At 44.0% G+C, this 12,584-nt stretch overlaps 1 long non-coding RNA gene across 1 annotated transcript; it reads left to right on the top strand.

Moving 5' to 3' along the window:
- The first annotated feature begins 848 nt into the window (after nt 1-848).
- On the top strand, nt 849-9,441 carry LOC119517182. Its single transcript, XR_005213505.1, has 4 exons — nt 849-955; nt 3,320-3,458; nt 3,750-3,796; nt 9,231-9,441. It is a non-coding gene; the product is annotated as an uncharacterized LOC119517182 (long non-coding RNA).
- Nucleotides 9,442-12,584: the final 3,143 nt, after the last annotated feature.

Here is a 12,584-nt window from a genome sequence, read left to right as displayed (position 1 = left end):
TGCAGTGTATTCCAGAATTCCTGACAATTACTGTGTCTTCACTACCTCGATTCAGTTTCTCTTGCTCCACTTTGGACTGTTGCTGTGACGTCTCTGGCTCTGGGCTGCCCTGGCCTTTGTTCCTCTGCTTCTGGCTCAGAGACTTTCATCATCAACAGGACAAATGGTAAATGTGCCAACTAAGGACTTGGGATCAATAATGGAAAAGTATTGATGCAAGCAATCCTCGTCTTTCTGTATATCCAGTATGTGAATTTGGAGATTCTTCTCTGCATGCCCCGAGGCCTGTAGCCCTCCTGATTGCACCTCTGGTAGCTGCCTTTCTTGTGCTTTCTTCCTCCTCCTACAGTTTCCCTACTGCTCTGTTTTTGCTTCATTTCACAGTAATCTCTCCATTCCCGATAGTGTTCTCTGTCTTCAGCTTTATTTCCTTCTCTGTGTCTTCTCTGCCTGAAATGGTTTCTTTATTAATAATACTTTCCCTGAATATTTCATTTGTTATCAAGAATGAAATTCACTTCCTGGCAATATTATCATCATGGGATAATGTAAGACAGTTTATAAAATATGGAAGCCATACTTTGTCTGTGGTTTTCATCCCACCCCTGAACTTTCTAATTCTCCTTTCTTGTTCCTGACCTCTTTCACTATATGGGATCTCTTTTGGATTAAAGCGAATGGAGCATATGACTATGAATAACAATGGATTCTGCTTCGTTGTGGTTTTATTTTTCAGAGTCCAGTGTGGATGCTTCTCCAGTAATGAAGGACCCTCCCAAGCTGGAGTGTGATGCTCATACTGATGGCTCCTTTGCCAACAAGCATGGCCACCATGTCATTGGCCACATTGATAACTATAGAGCCCTAAGAAAACAGATTGGGAAGGGCAAACTGCTGGTGAAAAAGATAGAGTCTCTTGTGAACTCAGCATGCAACTGTAGCTTAGGGCACCGAGGTAAGCCCATTTGTGGCCCTTAGGTCCCCTTCATCCCTAGGGACCTTTCTTCTAATTTTCACTCCTCCCAATCTTTTTTTCATACTCTGCATCTTCTAACAGCTAAGGGCACAACTGCTTCATATACCAACCAAGGCCGTTTCTTCCATATCTCCTGTTTTCACTATAAACTTTTCTGTTCCTGATACACCTGACTTGATATTCCTCCTCAGAACCACAGGAAAGCCTGGGCATCCTAGTTGTCAACATCAACAGATCATTCATTGAGTATTAACATATGCTTGGTGCTGTGCTGAGCTTGCTTTGCTCGTTTATTATCTTCTACAATAACACTGCTACATGCACACCTGTGGGCAGGGAGAAATCACTAAAGTGAACACAAGTTGAGGAACCTGCATCCTTATAGGCCACTTGGGTGGAAGGAGTGAGGCACTTGACTGACATGGGGCTTCCTGTTCAGACTGGGCAGGGGGAGGGAAAGCAGTCAACAAAGCTTCTCAGAGAGCTGCATCACTGGGAGGGACTAGGTACCAAGTTTTGTGATGTCCAAGCCACTACAGATGCCCACATTTAAGGACAGCCTCTGCCTCCACAGATTTCCACACCAGAGGGGAAAGGTATACCTACAGGTGAATTGGTACAATAAAGTTCGATAAGTATGGTGTTAGAAGTTGTCCTCTGGGAGTACACAAATATAGTCATAGTCATTTATACCAGGGAAGGAAAGTAATGGTCCATTAGAGGACATAGCAAGGGGGCATGAGTTTTGGAAGTTGCACAGGTAAAGGGAGCAGCACCTCAGTCCTCGGAGCTGCAAATGGTTCAGCCTAGTTGAAGTATAAATAAGACTTAGGGAAGGGCAAGTGGTACCATTGCAAAAAGCAGAGAACTTAGACCTGATATCATTGAGCAGCTACTAGAAAGGCTAAAGAGAGAGGGCGGAGAAATCTATAGTCAAATGAGTTCTTTCATATGGGAGGTCACTGCTGAGATTAGGAACCCTGGGTTGCCAGATTTAAAAAGGGTTTTGCAGATTCAAGCAGGCCCATTTTCTGGGTGTATGTTCCTTACCCACAAAGGAAGATTGAACCTTGTGCTGGAAAAGAAAAAACAAAACAAAACAAAACAAAAAAACAAGTGATACCTCCTCCCTGTGGGTCCATCACTCATCCCTCCTTCCCCAGGTGCTGGGCAGTGATAGTGACCATGAGCCCTGCACCACACCCTGGAGGAGTCGGCTTCCCTCCTCACCATGTTCTGGAGAGCGGTCTTGCCAAACTCCCCCAGCCCTGCCTTGCCTGGCAAGTGGTAAGAGGATATGTCCTTTACCGGTTCAAATCTAGCTCTTAGGCCCCCAAATATTCTCTCTCTTAAGTCCTTCAGTTTTCCTGAATATCAGAAGCTGAATGTTGAGATGGGACAAACCATGGTGTTTGCTCTCAGTGCAGCTCTGACCACATCCTTTCTCTTCCCACTCCCCGACCCTGGAATAAGAAATCAACGAGGATCCTTTAACTTTCTGAGGTTTGGCTGAGCTGAAATGAAGGGACATGTGAAAGCTTCAATACTTCCTGCTGTGAGTCACGGGTCCACATAGTCACACATTATCCCAGAATGTCACCATGAGACTTCAAGCCTCTTGACGCCACACCCTGGAACCCAAACTAATGACATTAACTTGAGGTTCTGGGCCAGGCCTTGAAGAAGCCGGGTCCCTCAGGAACCTTTCACATCTCAGGCTGGCTCTCTGTTGGCAGAACTTTGGGAAGCATGTTCCAGGATGCCCTCCCCAGCAATTTTAACAATAAATGAATGTTTCAGATCCTTCGTCAAACACAAGTATGCTAGTTACAGCAAGGGGAAACATGGGCATCTTCTCATTGGAATAATTATTTTCTTTTTTGGGCAAAATGTCCATAGGCCAGCCGTGTCTGAATGCCTGCCTAGATATATAAATGCCCAGACATATATATGCCTGCTATATTTGTACAGGAATGTACATAACATTCCTGTACTACCAAGTTCTACTTGTGAAGCAGCAGTAATATAGCTGTTGTCAGGACTGAATGTGAGCTGTTGTTCACAGCTGGGACTTTAAGTACTGGTCTGGGTCAGGTGTGCTTTAACTACAGGTGTGTAGGCCTGTGCTAGTTTGATGTGGCTTCCCATTTGCCAGGATTCCCACCTAATGCCCACAGCAAAAGCTGCCATCAGCTAGAGGACTGTAGAAGGTGTTATGGAGAGAATTATGCATAGAAATAGTTGAGAAGTTTATGGTGCCCTACTCTGGAGTGTAAAGAGCCACAAAGCATGGGGTGCTTGAGGATTTGTGATCTTTGATTGACAGTCTGTCCCTCTTCCCAGGGAGAGCTGATGGAAAGGGAGCTTCTCGAACTGAGAACCAAACTGACCAAACAGGAGAATCTCCTTCAGAGTACAACTGAGCGTCTGAAGACCGCCATCCAGCAGAAGGAGAACATGGAGCAGTTCATCTTCAGCCATTGTAGGTGCCCCAGAGCCAGGGCATGGGCAGGGGACAGGGAGGTTGTCTTCTGGACTCCCCACTCTGCTGTGCTGAGCTGTGGGCAGGGAGGCTGGGGGATAGCACCAGGGAGAGACTGATGTCCCCAAACCTCCTGTGTCACGAGTAACTGTGGATGCAGAGGGAGGGAAGGATGGGGGTAGCAAGAGACCCCAAGAGGAGTGGCCAGAATTAAAGCATTAGAAAGCACGGCCAAGACAAGTATTGGACCAGCTGGTCATTCCTGCTTTTTGGGCTGTTTTGTCTTTGCAGTGAGCAGGACACATGATGTTCTAAAGAAGGCAAGGACTAATTTGGAGGTAAGGAAACTACTGCACCACTCAGAGCCACAGAACCACCCCAATCCCATCCCCTTCTGTCATCGGAGTCTGCAGGTGATCCTGGACCTGCTTTGATCATCCAGGAGAAGATTTCTGGTCCACTACTAGGGTCACAGGTCCTCAAAAACCATCCTTGAATTTTCCATCAACGTCATCCTTGCAGTCCCCATCAGCACCCACTCCTAACTTTTCTGTTCACGTCATGCTATCATCATCGTCTCTTCTTTTTACTACAGTTACCCCTTCTTTATGTCAAGTCAGGAGTCTGTAGAAATGTAACTTAGCTGACTGATCCTTTAGTTCAGAGGATATCTGGGAATCAGCCTCTGAATTAGCTTTTGGATAGGGATCCTAAAGCCAGTTATGTGTCCTACCTCAGGAACAAATAAAAGCCAGGTGCCACCTAATAAATTTCTTGTACTGCACACTATAGGTTTAAGAACAGCAATTTGATTTTAATATATCTTTTTCTTTAGGCAACATCAAAAAAGAGAATCATTGGTCTTATTGATCTAAAAGAGAATTTGATAATTAAAAACTGAAACCTAAGGATAGGTGAGACATTCTGTACTTTTACGTAAAACACTAAGTGGTAAACATTTTCTAGCATGTGTTTTGAAGAAAATGGCTTATAAACCAGAGAGTAAACCTTTGAATATAAACTTTAAAACTTTACCATGAATAATGGAGCATATTCCTAGAATGCTCCTAAATTGCATCCTGAGACAATGTTGATCATCAGTGTGAAAACAGATTAAGCCATGATTTAACTTTTTTCTTTTTGCAAATTCCCCTTTGTCTTTCTCTGATGATTTCTTTGCTAAGTCTCTCTAGAAGAATACTTATAAGATTTTCTCTGCAAGGCCTTATTCCTGTCCCAGCAAAGGTAACCCAGCAGCGTCAAGTTTGGAAGCCTTCTGCCCTACTCCCATTGGAATATTGGTTTAGACCAAAGACCTGGGTTCAAATCCTGGGATTGTCTCTAATGGGCTGTGTGGCTTTGGCTGCCCTCTCCTCTGCAAAGGTGGAACTAGATGGTCTCTGAGGTCCCTGCTGACTTGGCCCCTCCCTCTCCTCCTTAATGTGATTTGGGGATAAACTTAACAGGGGTTTCTCTGAAAAATGTCCTCATTTTCCTACAAAAGAATCTGTCTCCTAAAGAGGGTGAGGTAAGGATCTGGTCACCCAATGTGTAGGGGCTCTAAGCAGGGACATCATCAGCACATTGAGTGGGGGGGTCCTCCTCCTCTGACCTGGGGGCACCAGTTGTCCTCCTGACTCACAGCATCCCCTCAGTTCATCCTCTTAACAGACTCTCATCAGGTTCTGGGTCTCTGTCACCACTTAGCTCTCATACTAGACACAGTTAGTGAACAGCTGGCCTGCCAACAGACTCATAATTGGTTTGATGTATTTTCTGTGTCCAGGTGAAATCCCTCAGGGCTCTGCCATGCATTCCAGTCTTGTGATTCTTGCCCTCCAGGAGCCATGCATGAAGTAAAGCCACCAGAGGTCCTTAAAACAGCAGGGAGTGTGGGCCTGTCCCCTTTTGTGCAGCTACCTACCTACTAAGCAGGATCTGGGCCCCATTCCTCCAAACCAGCTGGAAGGGTCAGAAGGAAGAGGAGGAGAGCTGTCCTAGTGGGGCAGAGAGAAAAGAGGAAGCCTTTCTTGCAGTTATGGAACACCATTAGGCAAGATCCATCTGGTCCAGCACTAAGCAAAACCCACTGCTTTTGCATGTAGGACCCTGTGGCACTGTTTCTAAACAGCCTCGGTGGCACTTGGTACTAGGGACAGCTCAAGTTTCACACCTCAGCACCTATCCTCAGATGGTCAACTCAGGGGAAATAGGGTCCTGCTTCCTCTGAATGGAGTGTGTGGTCCCAACACTGGAGCTCCACAGGTACTTCTGAAAGCACAGTACTGAGCAGGGTGCCCTGTGGACAGAGTGTTGGTGGGTGCTCCAGGAGCATGACTCACAGGTCCACACCTGACCCTGGGCCAGCTGAGATGGGTCCTGGTCAGGATGGTCTTCTGTCTATACTGCATCACCTGAGTTTCTTGAGACCACATGGTGAAAGCAGCCATTACCCAGATGCTGTCTCATACTTCCCATAGCACCTTCTGTTTATTTTCATTTATGATCTCCAAATTTTACTGACCCCTCTCTAAATGTGCAATCCCCTTTCTTCATCCTAACCTTCACCTGGGGAATGGGGGATTGATGGCCAGAGCAAGCCCTTTGAATGTCTCATGGAAAGCAAACCTGTGCTCATTTTTAAGTGGCATGTGAGAGGCCCCCAGTTGTGCTGAAGTCTAGTTTGTGTCTTCTCAGTGATTATATGGCATGTGTTTGTGTGTAAATGTAAGATATGTTATTTACATATGCTGCTTCGGTGATATGTTGACATTAACATATATGGTGGACAGGGTCGGTGAGAGAATAGTCTTTGTAGTGGTGATAAAGACAGATGTGTACAGGAAATAGTGTTTCTTTGCCTGGCTTTGTTTTCCATTTCTTTACCAGTTCTTGGAGGAATGCACAAGAATAGGAAAGGCAAACTGTTGTTAAGAAACTCACCCTGTAATGCTTGAAGTATAAATTTAAAAGAATAAAATTTCCCATCTTTGTTACTTTGTGAGAATCTCCAGTGACATAATATGAAGGAGGGGTTCCTAAGTTTGATGCGTATTAGAATCTGCTGTGGAGGGTATGGAAGTTTTGTCCTGGACTCCAGTCTCGAGATCGAGTAGGTATGGGGCCGCAGAATCCGCATAGTTTACACAAGCAACTCAGCTGATTCTAATGTAGCCGGGCTGCAGACCACAGCTTAAAAAAGTTGTTGTATGATATTGAATCAGAAGTATAAATAAATTTCTTTTACTTTAATTGAGGGCCTCTTTTTTTGGAAATCTGCATAATAGTCATTCCATAAACTTTGTTCTGAAATTCTTATAATATTCTTTGGACTGTGTCCTTGTCCATGTCTTTTTACCTTCTGGAATTCTTACAAAGCTGCTACTCCACAAGTATTTCTCAGAAACAGTTAAAAAACAAACAAGTAGGAAAGTGGACCATTGTCACCATCACCACCACCAATGACAGTAACCAAAGGATCCATCAACAGACTCCTGCCTGAAGCAGAGATGCCTCCTTTAATTGGGAGATAGAATGAGTTCAACATCTGCTTTTACACTCAATTGTTTGAGTATTTGCATGAGTACCTTTGGCATGAATCACTGACAGAATCAGCTGAATGACTGAACAGTCAGCAAGACTCTTATATTAAACATTATCTCAAGATAAAGTAGGAAATTTTGAGGGCTCCTTGCCCTGTGGTTATTCAAACATTCAGGCAATTCTTCCTTCACCCTTCATCCTCGTGCTTCCAGGGCTAGTAGACCTTGATAATATCATCAGTCATCACTGGAGAAGTCAAATATTGTTCCTATGAAATTCATTTATTAACCAGCAACATTTATGAATGTAACAACGTAACACATTATATAGCCTGGCCTCCCAGATGCCTTCCCAGTGCCTGGAGCTCCTGGGGCCATGGGATCCCTGTGCACTGTCCAACTGGGGCATGATGGGGCATCATGGTTTTTCCTCTTGGAACTGCATTTTTCATGACAGAGGTCCCCAGCCAGTTTTCAGTGTTCTGGGGATACTGTGAGTGAGATGTTACCCTCATGTATCCAGAGTTTCCTGAATTTGGGACCCAACATCCCTGGTGTCAGCCCAAGGCCCCCACTGCTCAGGCCTCAGTGGGTTGGTTGTGCAGGTGCAGCAGCTGCACAGGTGGAGCCTTCTCAGTCCTTCTTAAAAATGGGTTTGGAGGATTTGGAGCGCGAGGGGGTTTGATGCAGAAGAGGGGGAGATGGAAGAGGTAGGGGACGAGGAGCTGAATACCAAGGAGGTTCTATTCACTGGCCCCAGAATGGCAGTCCACCTCGAAGCGCCCATTAACCCCTTCCTGCACCTTCTCTCCAACTGGTCTCACCCCTAGACTCTTCCCACAATAACAGCCCGTCTGCTCTCCTCCCATCCTCTGAATCTGGGGATTCTTTAACCATGGAGTCTCTCCAAGCCTAGACAGAGATCCCTCTCTTGCAACAGGATTTAACCACCCCCCTCCTTCCTCCTCCATTGGCCAAATCCCTGGTTTGTGGCTCTGGGGATTCCAAAGCCCAGAGCTCTCCAAGAGAAATGGAAGTGCAAGCCACGTGGGGTCCAGGGCTCACCCTGCAAGGATGATTTCAGCTGTTCCAGGTCATTCCAGGTTGAGATTTTGAAGATGTCAAACTTGTTCAAATGAAGTCATTCTTTGATTTTGACCAAGGATCTTCTCGGTCCAGGGCATTCTGTCATGTGTTAAATTGTGTCATGAAATCATTATCCAGGTATTAAATCCTCATTTAAAGTAACATATCCTTAACAACAGGGAAGCAGGCCGCAAGTAGCAAATTCTGAGAATACTTCTAGACATGCCCCTAGGTGTAAACTGGTATGAATTTAGCCTGAGGGAATTAGGAATATATGTTGAGCCACTGTTAAGCTCCCTGCTCTCTTTTTGCTAACGCCTTTTGTCTTTCTGCCCTTTCATTTCCTGAGCCTCTTTGGAAGGGCAGGCACACCATTTCTTCTGTAGAGTGTGGGTCCTGTCCCAGCCAAAGTGACTGGGATGCCTGTAGGTGCCTCTAGGTTGGAGCTTTTCCTCTCCTTCCCCTAACCCCACACCATGGAAGGAGCCTGAGGCCTGGCTTCTAGGCCAAGGTTGTCAGTATCAGGTCATGTGTCTCTAGTTCCTTAGCCCATTGTCGCCAGTCTCTTCACCTGTGAAAGGTGGAACTGGACTTGGCTGGGCCTTTGTTTTTCACATTCTGGGGCTCCTCCCTGAGTCCCCCTTTCCTCCTTCATAAAAGGATTGAGGCTCTGAATTCAAGGAGGTCTCTTTACCTGCAATGTGTCCTTCAGCAGGCTCTTTCTGAATTTTCATGTTCGATGCCTAGTACAACCCTAGCCTGGCCTCAGGTGAAAAAGCCTTGACTTTGCTATAGATAAAGGGGAGGGAGGAGCACAAACTGGCAGCTGAGGAAGGGGTGGTAGGGATAGGACTTGGCCTCCGTAGCAGTGAGGCCAAGCGATGAGAAGGGCCATCACTAGCTTCTGGTATGGAGGGGACTGCCTACTCTACAGTCTGGACTGTCACTAAGGTAGGTGTTTCCTCTAATCTGTGGATATCACTAACCCCTGAGCCTTCCTGCATCTCACTCCTTTAGGCTCATAGGTTCAATAGGAACTCAGTGGGCTCCAGGCCTCTATGTTAATTTACCATCACTGCAGGCTTAGCTATCAGCATGACTTGACAAAGAACATCATTTGATTTTTTTTTCTTTTCTGTCTTAGGTACAAAGTACTGCTAGAAGATACAACAAATATGCATGAAACTTGATTTTTAATAAAAGCTTCTCTACCCATGAAAAAAGTATAAAACAGCAACTCAAGTTAAATCCCATTCATCACCAGGAATCAATTTCAGAACTATCAACCTCTCCATATTTTGACTCCAGAAGGCTGTATCAATTGGAAACATCACCCTCCTCCCATCTTCAAATGTGGTAACACCTAGAGGACCAAACCCAACTTGGACAGACATGTATGAGAGGCCTTATTCCTTGTTCCTCTCCACCCCAAACCTATTACTGGATTCAGCAGTAAGAGGAGAAACAGCTGGTCAAATCGGACATTCTTTGACAGCAGATGGGATTCGCTAGGAAGCATAGAGTTTTAGGAGTATTGTGGTCTTGCTCAAAATGTTTAACCTGAATTTAATTAGGAGGAAATTCTCAGACAACTACAGAATCTATTCCATTCAACAAGACAACCTACCTGTCCTCGTCAAACAGCCACCTCCGCAAACAACTACAACAAAAAGGTGTGGCTACAGTTTTGGTTCAACAGCACAGGACTTACTTTGTAGTACTTTTGAACCAAAAGTGTATCCTCACAGTTTTTTTGTTGTTGTTCATGGCGATGTTGACTTTTTTGAAGAGGCCAGGTCAGGTTTCTGGTGCAATGTTCTACATTCTGAAGTGGCCTGATTATTTTGCTCATGACTAAGTTCAGATTCACATTTTGTATAAGATTACTCAATAACTTCCAAGAGATTGGGTGCCTCCTAGTGCATCCTATTAGAAGGATGATTGTCCAGTTTTTTCATGACCATTATTGTGATCCAAGGTCTGGTCACTGGGGTAAGGAGGGGTCTATCAGGAGTCTCATTATAAAGATTCATTATTTCCTTTATAATTGAGTAGTGTGGAGAGAGGTACTTCAAGAATATTGAATACCCTGTTCTATAATAACATTCTTCTAAATTTTTAGGATTTATTGGTCATCACTGATCCTTGACAATTACTATGTTGTGTTTGTATCTGGGAAATTTTCTAATTTATTCAATCTTCTATGCATCTATTTGCTGTTTCTCTGCTATAAAAAACAGCTTTCCCTCTCCTATTCTACCATTACATTTTTTTGAATATCCCTATAGATTTGCGAATTTTTTTATTCATATGTTCCAATCTATTATTATCATCATTATTTTTGGTTCATATGGATACATGTTAACATAAATATTATTTCTCCTATTTAGATTTATGTCCAAATTTCATATGTTGCAGACCATATTTACCATTTATATTGCATTTACTGTATTTCTCCATGCTAGTTCTTTTCTCTCTGTGTGTGTGTGATTGTGTGTGTTATTATTAAGGAAGGATTGTATAGCTATTGTTTATCATTAGAATAAAATATACTAACTTATTAAATATCTTGTATATGGTTTCTCATTTTTAAAATATATCTTTCAACTTCAAATTTCTACTCATTGATGATTAATGATCTTATTCAATTGTCTCATTTCTTCTATTTTTACTTGCCACTTATTATGGCATTAATTCTACTTTCTTAAAACTCACCATTTACAGACTATCTTCCTAACTCCTCCCCACTTCGGTTTTTATTTTAGTTCTGGTCATCTCTGGTGAGGTAGAGTTCATCTTTAACAGATTTATTACAGTGGGGTCAGGATTCCCTGGGTTCCAGATGTTTTAGAATGTTTTTCTACTCTCTTGATACATGAGCACCTTGGCTGGATATAAAGTCCTGGCTCAAATAATTTTATACACTGTTTTTCTCTAAATATTGCCTTGCTGTCGTGTCCTGTTAAAATGTAGGATTTAAGTTTATTTGCTCATCATTGTATGGGAATTAGCCTCCTCCACACCTCCTGTAGGTTCTAGGGATTTCTTATTTCTATCTTTTCGTGTTTTTAAAGCAGTTTTATTGAGATATAGTCAAACACTATATAATGGGGAGTTAATTCTTAATTGGTAGGGAATTTGTGTTTGGGGTGATTGAACAGTTTAGGTCCCGGATGGTGGTGACTGCAGTGCAACACTGACAATGTAATTAAAACCCCTTAAGTACATTTTTGAATTTGTTTAAAAGGGGAAATTTTAGGCTGTATATATGCCACTAGAATAAATATTTTTAGAAACCATAAGAATGTTCAACATGACCAGTGAACCCTGAAATTAAAATTGGACTATAGTGAAAAGTATAATAATACTGTAATATTGTTTCATCAGTTGTAATAGAGTTAGCAAAATTATGTGAAACATTAATAATGTAGAAAACTGTGCATAAGGTGGGGTAAATTAGAACTCTATTTGCTAAATGATTTTTCTGGAAACCTACAACTTCTTATAAAAATAAACAACAGGGAAAACCTAAGATGGCAGCTAGGAGAGATAGGGCAAAAAACACCTCATGAAAAATACTAGATAAAAGCCAGAAAGTGACCCAGAACACGAATTCCAGTGATGCATCAGCTGGACAAGTTCTGCTAAATCCACAGGGACCGTGCACTTGGTGAAACCAGGCGTCTGTGTTCTGAAACAAGTGAGTAAGCCACTGAATATCCAGAAGCAATGCTGTGGTGTGGGGAAACCGTGGGTTGACGTTTGGGGGCCAACTAGTTCTTTTTTAAAAAACCCAAAAGCGGCTGCACATACGGCAGCGAGAACTGCACAGTCTCAGCACAGCAGAAGGAACGGGCTATGTGAACACCTCAATATCTGGCATGAAAGATAGACTTTCGCACGCCCACTCTAACCATCTCAGAGCAGGAAGGCAGAGGGGAGCCAAAAGGGGAAAATAACCACAGCTCTTTCAGCCATCTTCCTGGCGGGCTGGGAACGCTCCTGCCCGGCACCGGCACCACAGCCCAGAGTTGCGCCAAAAACCCAGTGCAACGGGCAGTGTTTCCAGCAAGACGTGCACAAGTCACAATAATGGGTATGGACAATAGCCTTTCTCATGCCCACAGCTAACTGTCCCGCAGCTGGGAAGGCGGAGCTGTGCGAAAAGGGGGAATTTAACACGCCCCATTCAGCCATCCATCCTTACAGCAGGCTGGGAATGCGCCCACGTGGCCCGGCAGCCCAGAACTTCCCTTGAGGGATGGCATGCACTTGTGAGATAGCACAACCTTCCCTCTGCAGAGGCCCTAGAAGGGCATGGCTTGGAAGAGGGACCCACTGGGAAATCCCAGCGACCATACGCTAACACCAAGGGCTTGTGGATCAGTGGCAAAGACAATCTGTGGTGAGACTGAAATGAAGGTTCAGACTCTTGCAACAGCCTTAAATCTCCAGGAACACCTGGGAGGTTTGATTATTAAAGCTGCCCTCTCTCCCT

This window comes from Choloepus didactylus, chromosome 2 (genome assembly GCF_015220235.1).
Source record: "Choloepus didactylus isolate mChoDid1 chromosome 2, mChoDid1.pri, whole genome shotgun sequence".
Classification (NCBI taxonomy): domain Eukaryota; kingdom Metazoa; phylum Chordata; class Mammalia; order Pilosa; family Megalonychidae; genus Choloepus; species Choloepus didactylus.
The sequence above is the reverse complement of the archived record's forward strand: the minus strand, read 5'-3'. Positions and strand labels throughout refer to the sequence as shown.